Source organism: Salvelinus sp. IW2-2015, linkage group LG9 (assembly GCF_002910315.2).
Source record: "Salvelinus sp. IW2-2015 linkage group LG9, ASM291031v2, whole genome shotgun sequence".
NCBI lineage: Eukaryota > Metazoa > Chordata > Actinopteri > Salmoniformes > Salmonidae > Salvelinus > Salvelinus sp. IW2-2015.
Genome location: NC_036849.1, coordinates 30,706,263 through 30,717,256, shown reverse-complemented (window position 1 = coordinate 30,717,256; position 10,994 = coordinate 30,706,263).

Here is a 10,994-nt window from a genome sequence, read left to right as displayed (position 1 = left end):
GCCATTCGCTGTTGCTGTTGTCCTCGGCTTTAGTTAAATATCTTAAAAGGATGATTCATGGGTAAAGGACCGAGTGCAGTTAGCTGCTACTAATAAGAAAGTGAATTACTGGTGCCAGAGCTCTCAGCCCACATTTTAAAAATGTCCTAGCATCTCCTCCTCCAGCTTCTGTAGTTTGGAGTGGCTGTAGATGAAGGGCTCCCCTGGGCCTGGAAGCAAAGGGCAATCAGGTCAATACAGGCCAATCAGGGCCCAAGACACCCTTCATAATAAGCAGCATTCACAATTAGGAGAAGCGTCTGAAGATTTATGTTACCGCAGTTGAACAGGTAGTTTGAAAATGACTTGTTACAACGGTAATTACCGTCGGTATCTTTTGAGATTCATTGACACAAGCATCACTATGCACTATTTGGTACGAGGTAGTTACCAATCGTGGGAAATTCTTTGAGGTACCCTCTTCGGTTTCCTGGAGCGTTTTTTTGTGAGAATCCTACAGAATACGCTTTGCTTTCTCAAGACCTGAAAATAACAGTTTAAGGGTGCGATTAGCAAGACACACATTCTACATGACGTTAGCGAGCTAACTTGTTTACAACGGGCAAAGAAATTCCACTCGACTCGCGCTGCCGCAGCACAATACCGGGTACTCTTGTCCTGGATCTTCGACCCACCACTCACATAGGTCCAGGATTGGTGTCAGCCAAGGTTTGTTTGTGTTTCACACATGCTTTATAGCGCGGATAAGGGTACCATATGCTCCTGGATCCGGATAATAAGGAGATATGTGAAAGCGCTCTTATTACATAATAACATGTAAATACCAGGAAGGTACCAGCCTTAACCGGTCTGTAAAATAAAGTGTTATCATGTGGCTTCAAAGACACGGGGCTGTAGTATTGGAACTGTATCCTACCTGTGGGCTTCATAAACATGGCCTCCATCGTCAGCCAGTTCCATTTGAGTTAATAGAGACTGGACAATTACCTGAGAAGCATGCTAGCTAGCACTTATAGAGTGTGTGTGTGTGTATGTGTATGTGTGTGTGGTGTTGTGTGTGTGTGTTGTGTGTGTGTGTGTGTGTGTGTGTGTGTGTGTGTGTGTGTGTGTGTAGGAAGGAGCCTCCTGCCTTTTGTGCCCTGGAGGAAGAGAAGGCCCATCTGAAGCAGCAGCTTGTAGTCATGGTACAGGCTGGTACACAGGGAAATGTCCTGTGCTGAGACCCCTGTCAACACCAAGGATCACCAAGACGTGCTCCTTGACATAATTTGACAGCATGACACAACATGACATAATTTGACATTTTACATTATATTTCCATGCAACGTGGTAATGTGTTGATTGATCACAGAAAAAAAATTATAGGGGTTTTCCTGAGGACATTTCTGTTCCGAAAAAGAGCATTAATTGACTAAAGTACAAAATAGTCACATAGATATGAAATATATAGTGTAACAAGGCATACTTTTTGATCTGTGTGTGGTGGCAGTGTGTGTGTGTGTGTGTACGTGCATGCATGGTGGCAGTGTGTGTGTGTGCGTGTATGTGTGTGTGTACATGCATGCGCATGTGTGGTGGCAGTGTGTGTATGTGTACGTGTATGTGTGTGTACGTGCATGCGTGGTGGCAGTGTGTGTGTTTGTGTGTATGTGTGTGTGTACATGCATGCGCATGTGTGGTGGCACTGTGTGTATGTGTATGTGTGTGTGTGTGCATGCATGGTGGCAGTGTGTGTCTGTGTGTGTGTATGTGCATGTGTGGTGCCAGTGCGTGCGTGTCTGTGTGTGTATGTGTGTACGTGCATGCGTGTGTCTGTGTGTGTGTCTGTGTATATATATATATATATGTGTGTCTGTGTGTATATGCACTGTGACTTGGGGGCGGAGGGTTGTTACTGAACTGTTCTCGGGCCAGGATGACCTGGAACTTGATGAGGGAGCACAGGTCACGTTGAGACATGGCCCTGTTCTGGATCAGACGACACGTGAACCGCTCCAGCACCTGGAACAACAATGGCCGACAAACAATAGGCCAACCCAGACAGGATAAGTGGAGCACTCTTCTATTTTCAGTTCCTCATTTCAGAGCGAGGCGGAAGACTAAATTCGAGTGGCCACAATATTCATATACAGTGAGCTCCAAAAGTATTGGGACAGCGACACATTTTTTGTTGTTTTGGCTCTGTACTCCGGCACTTTGGATTTGAAATGATACAACGACTGAGGTTAAAGTGCAGACTATGGGGAATAATCCCTGAATTATGATTTTGTTTTGAGAGGCATCTTAAGTGTCAGAATCCTGAAGAAACTCATGGGTTGTACAGAGCTGTCTKCTGCTATAGACAATAGGAGAGGGTTCAATGAGAGAACAGCTAATCTCAGTGAAGTTTTACTCAGCAAAAACATATTAGCTGGAATCATATAGATGTCCTCGCAATTATGTGTCAGGGTGTTATTAGTGTCAGCCAATCACATCCTACCACTCATAAGGCACTACGGCTAGGGGAGGGGGGGGAGGGGGCTCCCGATATCAGTGATGAAGACATGGATGTCTTATGGTATGGGTATGCAAAATGGGTCAACTTTGAGTACATCTAGACCTATCTCCTGAATGTGTTGGTATTTAGGTCAAAAAAGTAATTTTCTGACCACTTCTACCATGGGCAAACATGGATGTAAGGTTTTGTTTAAATCAAAAGGGGTGCAATCAGAAAGTCATGGAATTAATATAGAATGACCCAAAAGAGACTAGACCCACTTGTTCTTCACAAATCGCAAAAGCAAAAAACTATTCTGAAGTGGACTGGTTGGATTTAGCCAAGCTGAATTCTCTGTAATGTAACCTTAAATCAAACAATCATTTGGATGCTTATGAATTATTTATGTAAGAAATATCACAGGTGTCAGAATTCACGTTCAAAAGGCTTAATAATTTGACTAGAATTACTATTTAATGAGATATAGCAGGGGTGGTTGGAATGGAGGCATTCAAATTCAGGATTTTTTTTTTCAGTTGATGGAGAAGTCATTGAAAATAGATGCCCTTTTTTCAATTGCTGAATTGGAATGACAATTTACTTCCTGAATTGACCCCAACCCTGACAGGAACTAAATGGCACACTAATGTACGGATGAGGTCTTATTTCTGAGGGTGCCTAATTTAGCACTGGGCACTGTGGAGACGTGCGCCAGCTGCGACTGAAGCCTATTTGAATGCATCAAATAGGCTTTTCCACAAATCATTACATAAAAGGATTAGGGGGTCAAATCAACCCTCCTGTAACAAACTCTCCCCTCGACCTTTCCAACAGGGCCAGGGTTAGATTTAGGGGGTGGGTAAAATCGTCTACTAGGCCTAACCCCCCATGGCTCTCATCTCTGACTCACACGCTAGCTGTTAGCACACTACACTACTCTGTTGATGTCTGACTAATCGGTGACTAATACTGAAGGCTAGCCTGTGTCATCCTGTTTGTAGTCTGTTTTATCATGTTTATAGGCTATTTTATCCTGTTTGTAGTCTGTTTTATCCTGTTTATAGTCTGTTTTATCCTGTTTGTAGTATGTTTTATCCCATTTATAGGCTGTTTAATCCTGTATGAAGCTGGTTTTATCCTGTTAGTAGCCTGTTTTATCCTGTTTGTAGGCTGTTTTATCCTGTTTGTAGGCTGTTTAATCCTGTTTGTAGTCTGTTTTTATCCTGTTTGTAGTCTGTTTTATCCTGTTTATAGGCTGTTTAATCCTGTTTGCTGTCTGTTTTATCCTGTTTGTAGGCTGTTTAATCCTGTTTGTTGTCTGTTCAATCCTGTTTGTAGGCTGTTTTATCCTGTTTATAGGCTGTTTAATCCTGTTTGTAGTCTGTTTAATCCTGTTTGTAGTCTGTTTTATCCTGTTTGTAGTCTGTTTTATCCTGTTTGTAGTCTGTTTAATCCTGTTTGTAGTCTGTTTAATCCTGTTTGTAGTCTGTTTAATCCTGTTTGTAGGCTGTTTAATCCTGTTTGTAGGCTGTTTAATCCTGTTTGCTGTCTGTTTTATCCTGTTTCATTCTGTTCTATCATGTTAGTAGCCTGTTTTATCCTGTTTGTAGTCTGTTTTATCCTGTTTATAGGCTGTTTCATCCTGTTTGTAGTCTGTTTAATCTGCATGGTTGGGAAGGGCCCCTAATTAAGCATTTCACTGTTAGTCTACACCTGTTGTTTACAAAGCATGTGACAAATACATTTTTGTATTTGATCCATACCATCTGCCTTACTGGCAACATGCTAACATCAACATGTTAACAATGATGAAAAACTGACCTGGGGAAGGTGAATCAAATGATGGGTTAAGAAGGTCCTTTATTGACAAAGATAGAGAGCCTAGTCACGTTAATATTATTTTATCTCTTCACAATACAAGATAGGGCCTATTGTTATGCAGGTAAAAAACATTTCATTAGTTCTTTGACATCGACTCTGGACACGGTCACATGTTCCTGCTTTGATAAGCCAATAGCTAGATGACGTGCAAGAGCCTTTTGTCTGTGCTCCTCCTTGAGATGCTACAAATAACTTGTGTCAAGACTACTCCAAGCAACCAAGTGAAAAGTAACATTCGCATGCTGTTGCTCTTCCCTCCATTTGATGGGTCCTATTTTAAATCCTGCAGTGAGCAGAAGTGGGACAGCTACAATCACAAAAGACCACTGCCAATAGTATAACAATATGTAGCCTAATCAACAAACGGCTATGGAGTTCTATGGAAAAGATCCCCAATACAGGGATGTATTCAGCCAAGACATACAGGCTGTATAGGCTAGAGGAAATGTATTGTGTATACAATATACATACAATGTTTGTAGACAATAAAGTTTATAATATTGAGTTGCACATGCACGCAATAAGTTGCCCCCCCCCCCCCTCACCTGGTCAGTCCATGTCATGGAAGGAGCAGGTATTCTTAATGTTTTGTCCACTCAGTACAATGATACACAGTGGGGAAGGTCAAGAGACACATATCTCTTTATGTGAATCTGCTGGCGAAGGTGTTTTATAAGGCTGCGGCCACGTTGTCCAGCGACGGAACAATATAGATCGTCTGAATCTAAACCTGCTTCGTATTTAATCTGAGCGTTTACTCCCCCRCGCGATGATGTCAGAACCAAACAGCCTATGTTTTTGTTTCCATTTGTATTTTCTTCCAAACAGTCTGTGATTATTTACAGCCAGCTTCGTCTCACCCACTTCTCCACCAAAGTTTTGCACACAGCAGATGTCAGGACGGTTGGAGCAGAGTAACGGACACAACAAGCACGACAGACAGACAATGCATGTTTACATTCCAAAGTCCATACGCTCTTACTACTGCAATCTAAGAAGCACGCTAGTAACCTGAAGAAAGCAGTATGGTCAGGTCATACTAGATTACGTGTCTGAGGCTTCTAATGGCCCGAAAAACAGGTATATAATCTAATGCGCCTTGATTAAGTAAGACATGCTTTGAAAGGAAGGAGCTCGCTGTTCGCTATGACAACGTACTTAACAACAAGACCCAGCAGAATCTAATGTTGAAATAAATTGATGAACTGATCATTTTAAGACTGAAATTCGAAAAATAAGATTCTCCAAAAACCATATGGTGTCAGTTTCTCTTTCGTAGCTAATAAAAATGACATAGGCCTGCCTATGTGTTGGGAGAAAATAGCCTAAATCTAAAACTAATCGCAATAGCACACGACTCGACAGCGTCCCCTTAATGAGGCGTAGTGCTGGACAGACGCAGAGCCACCAAGCCAAATGTGCCAGTCTAATGACAAGTGAATAAAGGGCTAAGCAACAGGGTACGGTGAAATCAGATTACTACTGGAATTACAGGGGAAATGATTGGATGGGTTGGGGGCGGCTGGCTGGACGGAGCCTATATTAAAGCTGACGGGGGGCTTGTTGTGTCTGTCAGTGTCCAGTTTTTAACTAAACAGCTGTAATACAACAATTGATGAAAAATGGGTTTTCGGATCTGGGGGGATAGAAAATGGGAGGCGGGGGGAGAGGTTACAAGCAACCTTAGGTGAGTGGGTAAGGGTGGAAAATAAATAAAAACTTAAGTCACAAAAAAAAGACAGGAATAAAGAAAATAAGTTATTTCATGTGCCGTAAGACAATAATAGTGCAAGCTTTCTCATTGGTCCAGTACTGATACTGGACTTTTGGATGTGCATAGCCTAGCCTATCTATCTAACTCAGTGATTATTGACATTCTATGTACCACGAAGAACACAAGGAACATATTCCTGAGTGGTTAATGATTGGAAATCTAAAATAAGATGAATACCTTAAAACGTAAGAAGCTGAATGACTCACCCTGTCAAAGGAATATGATTGTTTTCACACTTGCAGTTTGCACTCATACAAAGACAAGCAGTGGAGATTAGTAAATCATTCATTGATCTAGGGAAGCGTTGTGATACAAAAACAGCCATATAGAAAGGAGAAGAAATTAAGTCATTTATATTTGTCTGTCAGCTAGTATCATGTGGGTCTTGGATAAAGAGACACCTCATAAAGGGGGATGCGTAGAGAAATAAATCACAACTAGATCTCCTTATTCCCTGCAACGATCACCTTCCCTTTTACTGAAACACATTGCAAATATATATAAGTTATCCTAATTATAGCCTATGTTATCCTTATAGCCTAACAAGCAGCTTCCCCATGAGTTCCGTTTCAGACGACCACCGGTTAGCAGACGGAAGTCATGAGGTGCAGGAACGGGAGGACGGTGAGCAACCCACAGCACCGAGGCTTACAGAGCAGGCTCAGTGAAGGAGCTCTTTACTCATTGGCTGAACAAGCATGGAGTTAGGTGACGTGGGAGCCAATCGAGTGGCCCGTGGCTTCTTCTTCATAGCTATTAATATACAGGGGAGTCAGAGAGCCTACACACTCTGCCGGATGTCTACAATGGAGGATGATGCACAGGATCTGTGCCATGGCCTGGGGTAAAGGAGATGATCCTCGACGGTGACATCATTGCAGATTCTGCGAAAAGCAGAAKCGAGATCAATGGGCTTCACTTGACAATAATAAATCAACTGTTTCAGGATAGCAGCCCTACTTGGGGCCAAGTTACCCCAGATGACCACTGTGACCAGCTGGTTGACATACTGTAATTATTGTCTTTACGGAGAATCCCAAACAAAAGACAATTCAATGTCAATGTGTCTTTATATCTAGGATAAACAAACCGTTGCTTCATAACAAAGATGGCATTTGAGGATTTTGGCTGATTTTACCGATTTCGAAACTACCACAAATCACAACAGGCAAATRGCTAGTGCTAAAACCAATGAGACGACCGTCACGTCTTGGCAACTGCAAGTCTGTTTTCAACCATAATGTTATCCCCCCTCTGTGTTGAAGCATTGGCCCAGTTCTCTCTCATGCTCTGTGCACTGCGCTGAAGGGTGGACTCCAGCAAGGTGGCCGGCATGGGCCCTATTGAGTGTTCTCTATGTGTCACACTACAGAGCAGATGATTATATAATCACGCCCTCCTCCGTACGTTCCCCTACGTGCCTAATGGGGTCTGCAGCGTGTTGGCAGGCAAAGCCGCGACGGGTGCTAACCCTGCATTTTTTTCTGTGCTCTCTCGCTCATGACAGTGGCACGAATGAGCGATAGCACACAACACCCAAACACTGTCCTCCATTACAGTGACGTTCTATCGCATGTCTGCATATTCTTCATCACTCTATAATAACCCTGTCCCTTCCCATCTTCCCTACTCAATGGATTTAATAGAATACCTTCTTGATAAGCATATTTAAGCATCAGCTGTCAGAGCAGCTTACCGATCACTGTACCTGTACACAGCCAATCTGTAAATAGCACACCCAACTACCTCATCCCCATATTGTTATTTATCTTCTTGCTCTTTTGCACCCCAGTATCTCTACTTGCACATCATCATCTGCACATCTATCACTCCAGTGTTAATGCTAAATTGTAATTATTTCGCCTCTATGGCCTATTTATTGCCTTACCTCCATACTCTTCTACATTTGCACACACTGTACATAGATTTGTTCTATTGTGTTATTGACTGTACGTTAGTTTATGTGTAACTCTGTGTTGTTGTTTTTGTCGCACTGCTTTGCTTTATCTTGGCCAGGTCGCAGTTGTAAATGAGAACTTGTTCTCAACTGGCCTATCTGGTTAAATAAAGGTGAAAAAAAAAATATCTGTCAGAAGATGTGCAAGATAATTTGAAGTGAAACTCTGCCTTTTATCTATGTTGAAAGTATATCATTTAATTAAGAGTTAATTTTGAAACAGAAGTTATCCTTATATTACCATGAGAACATGGAGAATTTCATGATATTATCCACTATTAACAGTAACAATCACCTGCAACAAAACAAGTAGGCCTACTCTTTTACGAGTCAGGCCATACTGGGTTGGAAAATCTGATATACAGTAGGTGCTGCACTTCTCCCAGATACAGAAAACGAACACCATCCGGCTCTGATTTATGTGCAAAACAATTGTACCTCATTTACTGTCTACCGGATTTAAAACAATAGAAATGGTTATTGACAAAGGGAACGCAGGACGTTTGAATTCAGGCAAAGATGTTCAGGTGAATTAACTTCCGCATTTATCCCATCTGCGAAATTTCCTTTCGTGGGATAGTGTTGATAATTGGATATGGAGAAGGGTGAGCCGGTCAAGGATCGATTCAGACAAGGTGGTAAATTGTATGACAAGCGACAGCTTTATTTAAGAGTAAAGATATCTGGTACAAGCGTATACGGTCTCGTTCCTTCGGCTCATAGAGAACCTCCAGAAAAAGCCCAGATAACAGAGTGCATAGACATTTTATACACCACAGAAAGTAGGTTGAGTCTGGAAGTTCTGGTCCTTTGGTTGGTTCTGGACAGGTTGTTGTCTTCTCAGATTGGTCCTGATGAGCTGGGCGTCATCCTTCTGAGTCTTATAGCAAAAGTTCTTTGTTACCAAATGTTCAGCTAAAACAGGAGATTTTGTGTGTGCGTAGTCAGCCCCCTGTCCTTGGGTATGCGTGTGTGTGTGTCTTATTATCTCGTGAAATGCAGACCCAAGCACTCTTTTGATCAAGGCCTTTCCTGCCTTATCAGTGTTTATGAAAGGTCTGTGCCAGCCATCTGTCTTTGGGTGTGTGTGTGGTTCTCTGTATCTGTTTATGAGTGTGTGAGAAACCCTGCTTAGAAAGAAGTTAGTTATAACAATGTAATAGCAATATGCTTGTGTTATTTTAAATGGTATTTATTACAATAGCAAGAGGCAAAGTAATTCATATTCACTAGTTACGTCCGTGATTGATCAGGCTTCTTGGTGTGTGATGTCACACAGATGCGCTTATACCTTTCCACAAACTTTCTGTTGCTTGAAATTAGCAAATTGACCAAAATGTATAAAATATATGATATTAAATCCACGATTAGCTAGCTAGATTCATTTCAGTAATTTAGCTAGCCTCCTAAATGTAGTTGTCAGTAAATAAATTTAACATTTGTGTCTGAAAACGAACTAGTTGCCAGATTGTTGCCCATGGTATTATCATGTCTATCCAGTTGGCTATTGAAGCTCATGAGCTCCCGACTCTAGCTAGCTGCGTAGTTTGGCAACCACGATCAGCTAACTGTTAGCTAGCTAGTTGGCTACTGCCTGGCCAGTGGCAATGTGAGCCAACGTGATACATTTCAGTCAGTAGCTATCCTAAATGCGCTGATCACTGGATAGACTAGCTATGAGTTGAATATATTTGGGTGAAAACGAACTAGTAGCCAATGGAATCATATCTAACCAGCTGGCTCCTGAAGCCTATGTGACATGTCTAGTATGTGCCCATGAGCTCCCGAGCAGACGCCGTCTAGCAAACGTTAGTTTTATAAGAAAACGATTGAGGTGACAAAACCATGTGTAGTTGGCTAACAAGCCCCTCGTCGGCGACAATGTTATTGGGGTGCGGGAATATTAGATAGCTATGTATTTAAATGTTAAGATAACTGTCATTGAAGTCAGTGGTTATACTGATTTTAAGGTTGTCACTAGTTACCACAGCCACAAGGTCAGGTTTTACATCGGCGGGCATAACATTTACATTTAAGTCATTTAGCAGACGCTCTTATCCAGAGCGACTTACAAATTGACGTTATCGAGACAATTAAGGAATATCGACGTAACTTGTAACATTAGAGGCTAAATTCGGTTTTCATCAAAATAATTATTGCGATGTATGACATGATGTAATAAACTTATTTGTAACAAGAGAAAATAAAATGTGCCTTTATTAAATTTCCCAAATAATTTTCCATTAATGATGTCGATTTAACTCGATTGACTGCTATGATTAAGCAGTAAGGCACGAGATGGTATGGTATATGGCCAATATACCACGGCTAAGGGCTGTTCTTAGTATGACGCAATGCAGAGTGCCTGGATAAAGCAGTTAGCTGTGGTGTATTGGCCATATACCACAAACTCCTGGAGTGCCTTATTTGTATTAGAAACTGGGCACCAATGTAATTATAACAGTAACAACTTTTTTTTGTCATACCATTGGTATGCAGTTGGATATACTGCATACTGGCGGCAGGTAGCCTAGTGGTTAGAGCGTTGGACTAGTAACCCAATGGTTGCAAGATCGAGTGTATGTGACCAATAAGATTTGATTTGTTCAGCGATTTCGAGATCCTCTGTCCAACTTTCATCACTCAAACTCTATTGGATTTATCTATAGTCATTCACATGAGCAAATGGGATTTATTTTAAATGATAAACCAGGTTTGAGCCCTGAATGCTGAAAGCTGTGGTCTTTTATTTTTTTTTAACCTTTATTTAACTAGGCACGTCAGTTAAAAACAAATCCTTATTTACAATGACGGCCTAGGAACAGTGTCTTGTTCAGGGGCAGAACGAAAGATTTTTACCTTGTCAGCTTGGAGATTTGATCTAGCGACCTTTCAGTTACTAGTCC